This window comes from Schistocerca cancellata, chromosome 6, assembly GCF_023864275.1.
Source record: "Schistocerca cancellata isolate TAMUIC-IGC-003103 chromosome 6, iqSchCanc2.1, whole genome shotgun sequence".
Classification (NCBI taxonomy): domain Eukaryota; kingdom Metazoa; phylum Arthropoda; class Insecta; order Orthoptera; family Acrididae; genus Schistocerca; species Schistocerca cancellata.
Window position 1 is genome coordinate 301,686,198 of NC_064631.1, and position 15,941 is coordinate 301,702,138.

The window sequence follows — 15,941 nt, forward strand, 5'->3', positions numbered from 1 at the left end:
TTGGGCTTGGTTGAAGCAGAAACGCGAGATGTCCGATCTAACGAAAAGAACTGATCAGATACTGTGGAGCTATGAATTGTTTTAAATGTGTACTTGTTTTTGATTGCTCTATACCGACTCCCATTCAATTTTGGGTATTTTCATTGTGCAATTTAGCGTAATTAATATCTCTGGCTCCAATTGTATTGAATTTGTATATTTATCGACCCCCAGATGTGATCATCGACCATCTTGGTATTAAGGAACCTTATGATAGTTAGGAATTTCACTTCAAAGTTGTGAACACCCAGTATCAATATTTTACCATCCTGTGCGTAATTTTACAAACATGTCTATGTCATGAAGTCATACTTGGAGTAAAAATAAACCTCAATAAAAAATGTAAGATTTTCAATTTTTTCCTAACGTATACAGGGTTATTACAAATGATTGAAGCGATTTCACAGCTCTACAATAACTTTATTATTTGAGATTTTTCACAATGCTTTGCACACACATATAAAAACTCAAAAAGTTTTTTTAGGCATTCACAAATGTTCGATATGTGCCCCTTTAGTGATTCGGCAGACATCAAGCCGATAATCAAGTTCCTCCCACACTCGGCGCAGCATGTCCCCATCAATGAGTTCGAAAGCATCGTTGATGCGAGCTCGCAGTTCTGGCACGTTTCTTGGTAGAGGAGGTTTAAACACTGAATCTTTCACATAACCCAACAGAAAGAAATCGCATGGGGTTAAGTCGGGAGAGCGCGGAGGCCATGACATGAGTTGCTGATCATGATCTCCACCACGACCGATCCATTGGTTTTCCAATCTCCTGTTTAAGAAATGCCGAACATCATGATGGAAGTACGGTGGAGCATCATCCTGTTGAAAGATGAAGTCGGCGCTGTCTGTCTCCAGTTGTGGCATGAGTCAATTTTCCAGCATGTCCAGATACACGTGTCCTGTAACGTTTTTTTTCGCAGAAGAAAAAGGGGCCGTAAACTTTAAACCGTGAGATTGCACAAAACACGTTAACTTTTGGTGAATTGCGAATTTGCTGCACGAATGCGTGAGGATTCTCTACCGCCCAGATTCGCACATTGTGTCTGCTCACTTCACCATTAAGAAAAAATGTTGCTTCATCACTGAAAACAAGTTTCGCACTGAACGCATCCTCTTCCATGAGATGTTGCAACCGCGCCGAAAATTCAAAGCGTTTGACTTTGTCATCGGGTGTCAGGGCTTGCAGCAATTGTAAACGGTAAGGCTTCTGCTGTAGCCTTTTCCGTAAGATTTTCCAAACCGTCGGCTGCGGTACGTTTAGCTCCCTGCTTGCTTTATTCGTCGACTTCCGCGGGCTACGCGTGAAACTTGCCCGCACGCGTTCAACCGTTTCTTCGCTCACTGCAGACCGACCCGTTGATTTCCCCTTACGGAGGCATCCAGAAGCTGTAAACCCGCATACCATCGCCGAATGGAGTTAGCAGTTGGTGGATCTTTGTTGAACTTCGTCCTGAAGTGTCGTTGCACTGTTATGACTGACTGATGTGAGTGCATTTCAAGCACGACATACGCTTTCCCGGCTCCTGTCGCCATTTTGTCTCACTGCGCTCTCGAGCGCTCTGACGGCAGAAACCTGAAGTGCGGCTTCAGCCGCACAAAACTTTATGAGTTTTTCTACGTATCTGTAGTGTGTCGTGACCATATGTCAATGAATGGAGCTACAGTGAATTTATGAAATCGCTTCAATCATTTGTAATAGCCCTGTAGTTATGCCTGAACCTGTACACTAATTTCTTTTAGCGACAATGTTTCCTTTACAACGAGTGTAGTGGAACCGACATTGAGATCATTGTCTGATCACATCACTGTCCATACTGCTGCACTCTTCTGAACTCTGCATGAATAAGATGGTTTCTTCTTACCTTGCTGGCCTTAGTTTAAACGCCAGTTTCCTAAAACACTCTCAGAGCGTTCCTGCGCAACTGCGGTAGGAAAATAGATCAGAACCAGTCTCACACATGTTACAAGATCACAGGCACAGGCATCAACAAGCCAGAAATATAACGTTTGTTGTTCAAAGTACTGTTTACGCGAATGGCACTCCATACTAACAAGTTAGTTGCAGTATTGACAGTCCGTGGTGCTACAGACGTCGTTGCACTGTCCAAGTCGTTGCTTGTCTTGTTGCGAGCAACCCGCTTGTCTGACTAAAGGCATGTGACATAGTCGTACGATCCCGCATGCATGAGCAAACCACACACAGTTACAAGTTTTGTTATGAGCAGATGAAACTACGATCGTCCAGCCATAACTGTGGATTCTTTGATTGCTGTGAGAGATGGCTCATTTGAAATACAAGATACAAAATGTTAGTTCATTTTATTATATTAACAAACTCTTCTCTTGAAGTACACTGTTCAACATTTACAAAAGTACATTTCCTTCTGTGTCTTGACTAACAATTTAATTTTACTCGATGATGTTCCCTACTTCAACTGAGGTCAGGAGCTGAGGCAGAGTGTTTCTATGGTCGGTTCTATATTGAGCTCCATGTGAGGTCACTGTTGTGCTTAAAGACAGGTCGTGTCTGCTTCAGACTCTCCCATTCGTCATTATGAAATGCAGCGATAGATCGCTAATGACTGTGTTATCGATGTGCGTTGACAGTTTTGATATGGTACTGCAGTCGCTGGATAATACAACAAGTTTCTCTTTATCCAAAGTATAACACAAACAATAGAAACCTATTACATGAGCTGACTTACATACAGAATGCAGAAGGTGTTGCTCCTACATGTACCAGTTTTGTGTGGTTGCCCAGAAATGCTAATCATTTGCATGTCCAAGAATGTAGTATAAGTACACATCATGTAAATTTGACATATGTTGCATTCCACTTTCATTGTGTTGCAAATTGTAATTGTCAGCAGTATAGGTTTTGAAAGCCATGTGTCGATGAATATGGTGGTGTACACGATTAAATAGCTGTTGACTGCCAGTGACTAAAAAGGAAGATTATGGGTTAATAGTCTGCCAACGACAAAATCACTAGAGATAGAGCATGAATTCCGATTTTTAAATGCTTCAATCCAGTACTTGCGCCGGCCAGGGTGGCCGAGCGGTTCTAGGCGCTACAGTCTGGAACCGCGCGACCGCTACTGTCGCTGTTTCGAATCCTGCCTCGGGCACGGATGTGTGTGATGTCCTTAGGTTAGTTAGGTTTAAGTAGTTCTAAGTTCTAGGGTACTGATGACCACTGTAGTTAAGTCCCATAGTGCTCAGAGCCATTTTTGAACCAGCATTTACCGTAAGTGATTTAGGGAAAGCATGGAAAACCTAAATCTCAAACAGAAAATCCACACTCTCAAATGTGAGTCAAGTATGTGACACCTTGCTCAGTAAAGGTGAATGAATAGCTGCTTCTGGCAAATGAGACGGTGGATGGGTACATGAGAAGTAAAATAATACGCAAGAGTTGGTGTGAGTTTTATGGTGTCAAGATACCTACTAAAATATGGAAATTGTCTTTTATTTAAAAGAGGTACATTAAAGCACAAGGCTATAAGTAATGACCGCCACTTTTTTTTTATTAGCAACCAACTTACGTTGCCAACAATGCTTCCCATCTGTTGCCTTGCATTAACAAGCATGTATTCCTTTTGTTTTCTACGATTTTTTTCTGTACATCTCAGCACACTTCCTTAAACAAAAGAATCTGTTACCATCTCACAGAACATTTGTAACTATGTCTCCGAAAATAATCTATTAAACAAACAAAATGTTTCATTTCAATTAAACATTAACTTTTCTTTCAGTCTTTTAAAAGCAACACTTTGAAGAGGTTTAGTTAGAATGTCAGCAAGTTGTTCTTGAGTTTGGCAATATTGTATGTTGAACTAGCCATGATTTAATTCATCACTGATGAAATGATACATTACTTCAACAAGCTTGCTTTTTCTTGACATTCCGCTTGGTTTTGTCATAGCTGTTCTACTTTAGTTACCCACACAAAGTGTCAAATTCACATTTTTATTCAGCGGTTTTTCTACGAAAGTCTTTAAAACGTTCATCTCGTGACAACACTGAGCTGCAGATATGTGTCTTGCTCCAGTAGTAGATAGTGCAACCACACATTGTTTCTTGCATCACCAAATGATGGGAGCATTATGTAATATCCTGTCACATTTTTTCTATCTTTCTTGTTGCCTAGGAAACCTGCATCACAGTAAGCCCCAGTATCTTGTTCTTTTCTGATGAGTATCATATTTCACTGCCTTTGAGCGACTGCAAGTATCTCTTCAGATTTTAGGTACCTGTGTGATATGGATTGCTCATTAATCTCCTTTCGTAGTTCACTGCATATGCCAAGTCCAGTCTTGTCCTACAGTTAAGTACAATAAACTACCTACCTCTTCACTATACGGAAAGTCTGACTATGGTGCACAGATTTCTTCAGTTTATCCCTGTGGTGAAATAGGGTCGTTAAAGTTTTTAATTTTTCCAGTCTGTATCGTTTCACCACTCCTTTAGCATATATTTTTTCTTCTTTCATTCATTTGATTTCAAGTCCAAGCTACATTGTTGGTCCTTGATCAACTGTAATGCGAAAATTTTTCTTCAGCTTTTGCAGAAGATTTTTCATTCGACAGGTGTTTTCCCAAAAGGGAATTCTCTCATCAACATGTAGAGCAACAAATATTATCTTCTCAGTATCCAATTTGTAAACACATTGGTCAGATTTCTGTTGAATAAGTTTTTCACTCTTTAAAAAGCGCGTTCAGATTCTTATTCCATTGCAAAGGAGCTCGTTTCAATTGCTTTTTGAACAGGCAAATTCTCCTGGGATCTTCATACCAGTATCCCTCTGGAATTTCCATGACAAATTGTTCTTTCAGGTCACCAACAAGAAAGGCCATTAGATGTCATAATTATCAAATCTTCTTTTGCAGCAAGTGCAAATAGCAATCTCAGGGAACTAGTTTGTAAAACAGCACTAAAAAAATCCTTAAAATCCAGTTTTGTTTGATTCTGTTGACATCCCATTGCAACTAGACTAGCTTTGTAATTTTCGTTATACTTTATCTCTAAAATCCACTGTTCTGTAATAGCAAACATATATTATATGGGAGTAGTAGGGCAAACTTGGCAACATCCCTCTCTGCTCTGTTGCCAAATTTATTGAACATGGCGGAACCAATATGGTAGCCATAGATGTAGCAACATCACACTGTCATCGTGGCAGGAAATTCAAATTTTGGCGGGAAAGTAGGTCAACTGGGCTACCTCTACTATCCCAACTACACTCACCGCTACTCTTCTAAATGACTAGAAATTAAAAAATGTTGAGCAAATTAAAATATATTGTCAGGAATATAAAATTTAATGTGTTCACCTTGAGGTCCAGAGATCAACTGGCCTAGTCCACAACACCACACCCAGAGGGTGCTGTTAGCCCTCCCCCACCTCCCCCCTCCCCTCCCCCCACCTGGTTGTTGTTGTTGTGGTCTTCAGTCCTGAGACTGGTTTGATGCAGCTCTCCATGCTACTCTATCCTGTGCAAGCTTCTTCATTTCCCAGTACCTACTGCAACCTACATCCTTCTGAATCTGCTTAGTGTATTCATCTCTTGGTCTCCCTCTACGATTCTTACCCTCCACACTAGCCTCCAATACTAAATTGGTGATCCCTTGATGCCTCAGAACATGTCCTACCAACAGATCCCTTCTTCAGGTCAAGTTGTGCCACAAACTTCTCTTCTCCCCAATCCTATTCAATACTTCCTCATTAGCTATGTGATCTACCCATCTAATCTTCAGCATTCTTCTGTAGCACCACATTTCGAAAGCTTCTATTCTCTTCTTGTCCAAACTATTTATTGTCCATGTTTCACTTCCATACATGGCTACACTCCATACAAATACTTTCAGAAATGACTTCCTGACACTTAAATCTATACTCGATGTAAACAAATTTCTCTTCTTCAGAAACGCTTTCCTTGCCATTGCCAGTCTACATTTTACATCCTCTCTACTTCGACCATCATCAGTTATTTTGCTCCCCAAATAGCAAAACCCCTTTACTACTTTAAGTGTCTCATTTCCTAATCTAATTCCCTCAGCATCACCCGACTTAATTCGGCTACATTCCATTATCCTCGTTTTGCTCTTGTTGATGTTCATCTTATATCCACCTTTCAAGACACTGTCCATTCCATTCAACTGCTCTTCCAAGTCCTTTGCTGTCTCTGACAGAATTACAATGTCATCGGCGAACCTCAAACTTTTTATTTTTTCTCCATGGATTTTAATACCTACTCCGAATTTTTCTTTTGTTTCCTTTACTGCTTGCTCAATATACAGATTGAATAACATCAGGGGAAGGCTACAACCCTGTCTTACTCCCTTCCCAACCACTACTTCCCTTTCATGTCCCTCGACTCATATAACTGCCATCTGGTTTGTGTACAAATTGTAAATAGCCTTTCGCTCACTGTATTTTACCCCTCCCACCTTCAGAATTTGAAAGAGAGTATTCCAGTCAACATTGTCAAAAGCTTTCTCTAAGTCTACAAATGCTAGAAATGTAGGTTTGCCTTTCCTTAATCTTTCTTCTAAGATAAGTCGTAAGGTCAGTATTGCCTCACGTGTTCCAGTATTTCTACGGAATCCAAACTGATCTTCCCCGAGGTCGGCTTCTACTAGTTTTTCCATTTGTCTGTAAAGAATTCGCGTTAGTATTTTGCAGCTGTGGCTTATTAAAGTGATTGTTCGGTAATTTTCACATCTGTCAACACCTGCTTTCTTTGGGATTGGAATTATTATATTCTTCTTGAAGTCTGAGGGTATTTCGCCTGTTTCATACATCTTGCTCACCAGATGGTAGAGTTTTGTCAGGACTGGCTCTGCCAAGGCCGTCAGTAGTTCCAATGGAATGTTGTCTGCTCCAGGAGCCTTGTTTCGACTCAGGTCTTTCAGTGCTCTGTCAAACTCTTCACGCGGTATCGTATCTCCCATTTCATCTTCATCTACATACTTTTCCATTTCCATAATATTGACCTCAAGTACATCGCCCTTGTATAGGCCCTCCATATACCGCTTCCACCTTTCTGCTTTCCCGTCTTTGCTTAGAACTGGATTTCCATCTGAGCTCTTGATGTTCATGCAAGTGGTTCTCTTATCTCCAAATGTCTCTTTAACTTTCCTGTAGGCAGTATCTATCTTACCCCTAGTGAGATAAGCCTCTACATCCTTACATTTGTCCTCTAGCCATCCCTGCTTATCCATTTTGCACTTCCTGTCGATCTCATTTTTGAGACGTTTGTATTCCTTTTTGCCTGCTTCATTTACTGCATTTTTATATTTTCTCCTTTCATCAATTAAATTCAATATTTCTTCTGTTTCCCAAGGATTTCTGCTAGCCCTCGTCTTTTTATCTACTTGATCCTCTGCTTCCTTCACTACTTCATCCCTCAAAGCTACCCATTCTTCTTCTACCGTATTTCTTTCCCCCATTCCCGTCAATTGTTCCCTTATGCTCTCCCTGAAACTCTGTACAACCTCTGGTTCTTTCAGTTTATCCAGGTCCCATGTCCTTAAATTCCCACCTGTTTGCAGTTTCCTCAGTTTTAATCTACAGGTCATAACCAATAGATTGTGGTCAGAGTCCACATCTGCCGCTGGAAATGTCTTACAATTTAAAACCTGGTTCCTAAATCTCTATCTTACCATTATATAATCTATCTGATACCTTTTAGTATCTCCAGGGTTCTTCCATGTATACAACCTTCTTTCATGATTCTTAAACCAAGTGTTAGCTATGATTAAGTTGTGTTCTGTGCAAAATTCTACCATGCAGCTTCCTCTTTCATTTCTTAGCCCCAATCCATATACACCTACTACGTTTCCTTCTCTCCCTTTCCCTACTACCGAATTCCAGTCACCCATGACTAATAAATTTTCATCACTCATCACTATCTGAATAATTTCTTTTATTTCATCATACATTTCTTCAATTTCTTCGTCATCTGCAGCGCTAGTTGGCATATAAACCTGTACTACTGTAGTAGGTATGGGCTTCGTATCTATCTTGGCCACAATAATGCGTTCACTATGCTGTTTGTAGTAGCTTACCGGCATTCCTATTTTCCTATTCATTATTAAACCTACTCCTGCATTACCCCTATTTGATTTTGTGTTTATAACCATGTTGTCACCTGACCAGAAGTCTTCTTCCTCCCGCCACCGAACTTCACTAATTCCCACTATATCTAACTTTAACCTATCCATTTCCCTTTTTAAATTTTCTAACCTACCTGCCCAATTAAGGGATCTGACATTCCACGCTCCGATCCGTAGAACGCCAGTTTCCTTTCTCTTGATAACGACCTCCTCTTGAGTAGTCCCCGCCCGGAGATCCGAATGGGGGACTATTTTACCTCCGGAATATTTTACCCAAGAGGACGCCATCATCATTTAATCATACAGTAAAGCTGCATGCCTTCGGGAAAAATTACGGCCGTAGTTTCCCCTTGCTTCCAGCCGTTCACAGTACCAGCACAGCAAGGCCGTTTTGGCTATTGTTACAAGGGCAGATCAGTTAATCATCCAGACTGTTGCCCTTGCAACAACTGAAAAGGCTGCTGCCCCTCTTCAGGAACCACACGTTTGTCTGGCCTCTCAACAGATACCCCTCCATTGTGGTTGCACCTACGGTATGGCTATCTGTATCGCTGAGGCATGCAAGTCTCCCCACCAACGGCAAGGTCCATGGTTCATAGGGTGCCCCACCTGGTAACTGTGCTGAGGTTCCCAAGAGGAGAAACGTAATTGATTACTGTGTTCAAGGGATGAGAAGGAGAAGTTTAACAGATATATTAGCTGTAATCAAGCAACTGAGGACTGTGTCCCTGGCCATTTGCATGATGCTTATAAAGCGATGATATTTGGTGGATGTATGAAAAATTGAATACACTTCATCAAATATTGAAGATACAGTAGGATGGGGCTAAGTTACACTTTGCAGCCCATGCTGACAAATGCATGTGCTGGAACTGTAGATCATTCAATACAAGCCCAGTCAGTCTTCCGATGCACAAGAGGCAAGATATTCATTCACCCACTCTGGCACAAGCATCCATGTGTACAATTGAGGAAATGCTGGTGATGAGCAGGGTTGAATTTAATAAGTGTACTACATGCAAGCACGCAAATGAGGACTGTGTCCATAGCCTCCTACACAATGAATGAAAAGAAAAGATAACGGACGAGTGTGGGGTGAATACATTTCAGCAAATAATGGCACTGCAGTAGGATGAGATGAACATTCATTTAAGAACTCATGCAGATAGATGCTTTTGCTGGACCTGCCTACCTTTTTTTGAAACTGCATAACACCCCACATCAACATTGCCCTATTCCACAATGAACCATAGCCGTTCATCGGGAGGTTCGTAGACCAACTGACCTAGTTCACAACATCATCACCAGAGGGAGCTGTTTGGACCTTGACTAAATGTTTCAAATGGCTCTGAGCACTATGGGACTCAACTTCTGAGGTCATTAGTCCCCTAGAACTTAGAACTAGTTAAACCTAAGGATATCATACACATCCATGTCTGAGGCAGGAATCGAACCTGCGACCATAGCGGTCTCGCGGTTCCAGACTGCAGCGCCTAGAACCGCACGGTCACTTCGACCTGTTTGGTCCTCCCCCATTCCGCTCCCCACCCCTCCCCTTTCCATCCTGTGACGTAATCCAAGGCCAGGAAAAAGAAGACCTGGAACCGAAAGTAGTGCCGAATCCAGTCATGTGATAGGCTTCCGCCAATAGGACTGCAGGAGGAGATATAGGGTGGGCTCAGCTGTTCTGCAGCCTTAGTCTCACTCAGTCAGCCAGCAGCAGCAGATGAAGAACCATGAAGTGTCAGCAGCAGCAGTTGAGATCCAGCACAGCCCTGCAGAACTGGAAGAAGTGGAAAAGTAAGTATTGCATATTACATCCTTGTCTGTAGCAAGTATTATTATTGGCTGTTTCATGTCTTGATCTGTATGTGACGCTTCCTCTTCCCTGTTCAGCAGTTGTCTTTGACCCAAGGTCTGCAGAGGCAAGAACCAACATGCCAAAGTCTGCCACATCGGGCTTGCTCCAACCTCAGCTGCCATCTTGTTGAGTCCTGCACCAACCTCTGGACCTGCAGCAGCAGCTATCTCCAGTGTGTCCAAACCTGTAGAGGCCAAGTGGGATCCTGTAGCACACATTGCCCACATACTGGAGCAGGACAAGAAGCTGTTATTGTCTACTCCTTCTCATCGATTTGGGTGATGAGGACTCCCAGCCTGTTCCTGACGCCGCAAATGCTGCTGGTGGTCCCCAACCCCCAGAAAATCCCTATGGTGACGCAGAGGCGGAGTGCAGATTCTGTGGATAAGAAGGTTCCAAACATAGACGACTTGCTGGAGCAAGATGAGGAGCTGTTATTGTCTGTCCCACTCATCAATTTGTGTAATGAGGGCACGCAATCTGCTCCCAATTACCTTAAGTGTTGCTGTTGGTCATAAACAACAATATGGAGGACAGTACTGGTCACCGACATACAACCAGTCCCAGCAGAACATCCTATGCTAGCATTGGGACAGACTGCAGATGCTGTGGATAAGAATGTATCAAGTGTGCCCATGCTTTTCAGTTCTACATACATTTTAACTGCTAATGGAAGAAAGTGTAAATATGGGTCTAGAAGTACATCATGACTGTGGCTTGCATGTGAGGTCAGAAATTGGCAATGCAGTGAAGGGTGTAAAAGTGCCTATTTCTAAGTACGACTGGGATGAAATATGTCGTACACAGTACTACATCAATCAGAAGATGACCACAGAGTATTACCCAACTCGTACCCCACCAGAAATTCGCCTTATGGGTGCGACATTATCTATTACAAAAATCTATGATGATTCTGCACTATGTGTGAAATTGGATGACAAGTGTGTTTATCTTTGTCACATGTCAGTTATGAACTTACATGATGTGGATATTTTGCTATGCCTAGCAGTGGGGAGAGTAAGTCAGTGGTTGCCAAGCATATACTCCACATACAATGACGGTGGAAAATCTATACGTGTGCATGTGTGCATGTTGATGATTTGCACCAGTAACTTTGTTTCTGCATGAACGCAGAGCCAAAAGAGAAACATGTTAAATGTACTAGTGACAAACCAGAGTACTGTAAGATGCCCATTGGTTTAAAATAGATACATGCAAAATTTATTGCATATCAAAAAACTTCATTTGGGAAGTATTGTACGGGTGCAACGAAGATAACGAGTTTGACGATTTTTTTCAAATACTACATCCGATGTACGATATTTAAATAAATAATGTGTATACAGACTCTCAAACTGTGTTTGTGTTTTATTTCATACCTCTTTCATTACAGTCCAAGTGCTATACTTACTAATATCATTATTTTCAATGCTATGGTTATAATAATGTAGCAGCGGCAACTGCCTCAAATACCTCCTCACGATTATCGTCGATATACAAATGTATAGCTGAATTCTTTATGTAGCTATCATAGCTCAGCTTGTTAAGTGACAGAGCTATACAACACTATCCTTACAAGTGTATGAGGATGTGTATGTCTTTCTATACATGCCCACAACTTTCCATTATCTGACATAGTAGGTATCATGGCAGGTTTGGCGAAACATCCTCATCAAAAAGACTTTGTTGTACGTGACTGGTCCCATGTAGATGTAAAAGATGACCAGGAGAAGAAGAAGAATGAAATACTCTGTAACGTAGTTACAGCGCTGTAGGGAAAAAAAAATTAAGATTATAACATGCTCGCAATCTAACATTTCAGAGATTCCAGAGTCTAGCGGAATCACAGAACAGGGTCGCCACGTGTAACGTAGTTACTTTAATTTGATATGCTGAAATCGGTGCTAATTGACAATGAAAGTGGGTTAAAAGCCGTGATCTGTCTGGGGACGTTAACCGTGGATTACTGGGCAACTGTTTCATCAGATATTTAGTCTAGGTTTACCAAGTAGACTAACATTAATGATAATCTTTTAATAGTCATACAAAACCGGTAAAATATATATATAAAAAGGAGAATTTAAATAAAAAGAAAGAAATCAGTTTATATTTGGAAATTTATTTTAAGATTGTTCATTGAAATTTCAGTATATTATACGTGAGTTATAACTGAGCTGGTGCCTTATTTACGATTGAAAAAATGTGAGATTGTAATCTTACGGAACACATAAAATATGGAGCCAAGATTGGGAGACTGGATACAACACTGCATTCATAAAATAACACACGAAGAACATTGAAACATAAGCAAGAAGAAATTAACCACAACCAACAGATTCAGTTTTTACCCAAAGAAATTACGTTCATACCACAATCCTGTCCGTCATGTAATTACCACACACTGGTATACTAAATTCATATTAACTCTTTGTGAAGTCTTCGCAAAAAGAATAGCTGAGGGCTACTTTGATGATTACACCACATGCTCCACGTGGTCAACTTGGTTTACACAAAGCGTACAACTCCACAATAATTTTGATAATTAAAATACATTAGATCGAAAAGCAATTGACAAAAGAAAAACCTTGAACTGGTTACTAACGTCTTACTATTAACCTGATGGGTCAAACAGTTATATAAGCACGTGGTACTGGTCTCGCAAAGTACACCCCACGTGGGTTGAACATAAAGAAAAGCATAAAGAAAAGTTGCTATATTAAAAAAAATATTCTCAAGACGAGACGTTATAATCTCACGCACATTCGGATTTAAGATTGATGAACTTAGTTAGAGTTACTGATCAACACGTGGTTCCACTTTACTCACAAAGTAGTAACAAAGCAACTACCGCAAAATAATCTGAATTTAACACGAGAATTACACTCCGCTGCACTTTAAGATAGCATTAGATATTTTAGAGCTAAACCTGAAATCAAGGTGATTAAATTTTCAGTTAGGCTGAACTTAAGAAATCCATTGTCCTACGGACTTAACAGACACGCGCTTAGCCGGAGATCTTACCACTTCAGACGCTCGCCACGGCCACACTGCAACTGTCCTACTGCCGAGCGCGCTTCCGGAGGGTGGCTCACAAAGACCAACGGAAGTGGCCAGAGGGGCAGCTTCCTATACCAACATGACAACGGACGGACAGGACCATACTAAGGATAGAAACCTCTTTGCTTTTAGGAAGCGTAGCTACCTGTTCCGACGTTGGTCCTACTGTTCTCTAGCAGACAGCCTTGTCTGCTACCCTCAAGCATGCAACTAGAAATACATATGCTCATTCATCCTCTCACACAAAAGGGAAGGGGGATGACAGTATCTTATCATATACAGTATATAAAAGAAAGCGGATGTAGGTTCCGTATGAGACTGTGTGACATGAATTACATATAAGAATTACATATAAACTGTACTTTAAAGTGTAGTAGTGTGACAGATCGTTCTTGTTTATGTGTAAAAGTAACACGTTCCACTGCTCAGTCTCCTCCCAGATAGTCAGAAACGCCACAGTACATTTAGAAGAGGAATTTATTCCATAAATGGCAACAGATTTAAGAAATTAAACATGAAAGGAATCCAACAGAGACCTTTCATAACCCCAACGCTCCGGGAAAAGACTGTGCAGGGAATTTTCTGGCCATGCTAGGACATTCCCAAGCAGGCTTCTCACACCCTACTTAAACCAAAAGTGTAAAAGAAAAGGCAAAAGGACACCAGCTACTTGCTAAAACATAATAATTTCAACACATCTTTAGAATCTACCAATTTCAAGGAGGAAACAAAAAACAATCTGTGACACCTATTTAAAAGATATTGTAGACCTAATTCGGTCAGCAAGTAAAAACAATGGTTCCTGTGTCATTAATATGAAAACAATTTCTGGTTGTTACCCTTATGGAGTTCACCAGTATTTGCTCATTGCAAGAGCCAACTGATCACAGGAAAATTTATGACTGTTTATTAACAAGCAAAATTTATGAAAATAGCAAAGGTGCCACAGCAATTAAAAAAAAACATCAAATAACATCGGTATTAAAAAGCAGAACATAACAATGCACAATCTGCAAAAGCAACAAAATGATAAGAGAAAAAACATGTTTTACAAAGTGGTTATCGCAAAAAAATTCTATATCGTATAAAACTAATAATTTGTAGAATTAAAATAACTATGTGGCACTCATTTAATCACTCTACTATATTTCAATTAGCTAGCAAACAATGAGCACTGTGTCATTATACTGAAACTACAATAATTATGTGATTGTTACCCTTAAGGGGTTCCTCACAGTAAATATGCCCCATGCAAAGGCTAATCGATCACAGTTCAATGAGAATAAAAAGCTATCTGACTGGTAAACGAAGCAATGCCACAGCAATGAATTTACGAAACAAAATATCACAAATCTAATACATCACACAAAAACAAACATTGATAAATAAAACAGTACAATAGTCAACATCTAAAACAAAAAAAACACCTATAAATAAAACACCTGCAAAACACAAGATTCAAAGTCTAAAAAAGATAAATAGAACACCTGCAAAATACAAGAGTCAGTCTAATAAACACCAATAAATCGAACTCCTGCAAAACACACGAGTCAGAGTTTCTCTGACAGAAACACACGTATATGCACTGGACTAAGAACCGTATAATCACTGTTCACTGACACACTCAGTAGTTCCACTGTTCCGAGGCACAATATAAGGGAAAGGGGGGGGGGTTCGTCGCCGCAGCTGTCAGTAGGGATTTTTGTCCATCTGTTGCGTGCGATCCCGCCGTCTCTGCCCTCTCATGAAGTTTCTCTCGTGTCACGTACATCTCGATTTGGTTCCATGTTTGTATTGTCAAATTCGTGCGGTATCCTCGTTTGATACGCCAGGTTGATATTCTCGGGCAAGGATGACACTTAATGGCTCTTCTTTTGTGCCACCCTTAGCGACCAGAGAACATCGAACCATGATTTACTGTCGCTTGACAGTAGGCATCCATCAGGAAATGTCGATAGGCGTCGTTGACGTCTGCAAGTTTCTCTGGGCAGTACCTGTCAAAAGGCTCCACGCCCCTTTTGTTGTTTCACCGCGGCCGTCTCGTCACGGTCGCGTGCGTGTGGTGCGTTGCCAGCAGATGGATTTCCGCGCGGTGGACCGCTCGCCCATCTCAGGTCATCGCCTCGAGGAAGGGTCGCCCGGGGCGGCCGCCCATTAGCTCCAGGTACAAGGGAAAGTGTTTACCGCTTACTCTCCTTTTGTTGTCGGCCGCGCTCCCAAAGTGGCCCGGATGACAGCGTGTCCCGCTGGGAAACCCGCCAGTTTACAACTAGTCCGGCTGCTCCCGCTGTCTCTTAAGAGTTTTGCCGGTTCGCTTTCACGTTCTCAACTGCATTCACAGAAATTTTTCATCATCCTTATGTGATTACACAATGTCATACATAATACCACTTACTATTGTCTTTCACAATTTTTAAGAACAAAGTGAGACTTAATATTTTTTTTAAATAAAAAAATTAGATGAATCGACAATATAAAATAAAATTTAAATGACTTGACAATGTAAAAAAAATAAAAGTGAAATGACTTGACAGTATAAAAATAAAAATTTAAATAAACTGACAATATAATATTTAAATCCACATCACTAATGTGGTTCACTTACGTTTTAATAAATCAAATGCTATTTATTAATTCACTAAAATGAATAGGATTATGCCTTGTGCAAGTATAGGTCAGGACAGCATAGGGTTCACATGTTATTTACACACACATACATGCACACCTGTTGTCTATTCTACAAACTAACTACCCATAAACATGCATTACTCAATATTCTACTTCTATCCACTACTAGTTAAGCCAATAAGCTACTTTAATGCTATTCCAACACCGTGTATATACCACTACAACATTGTT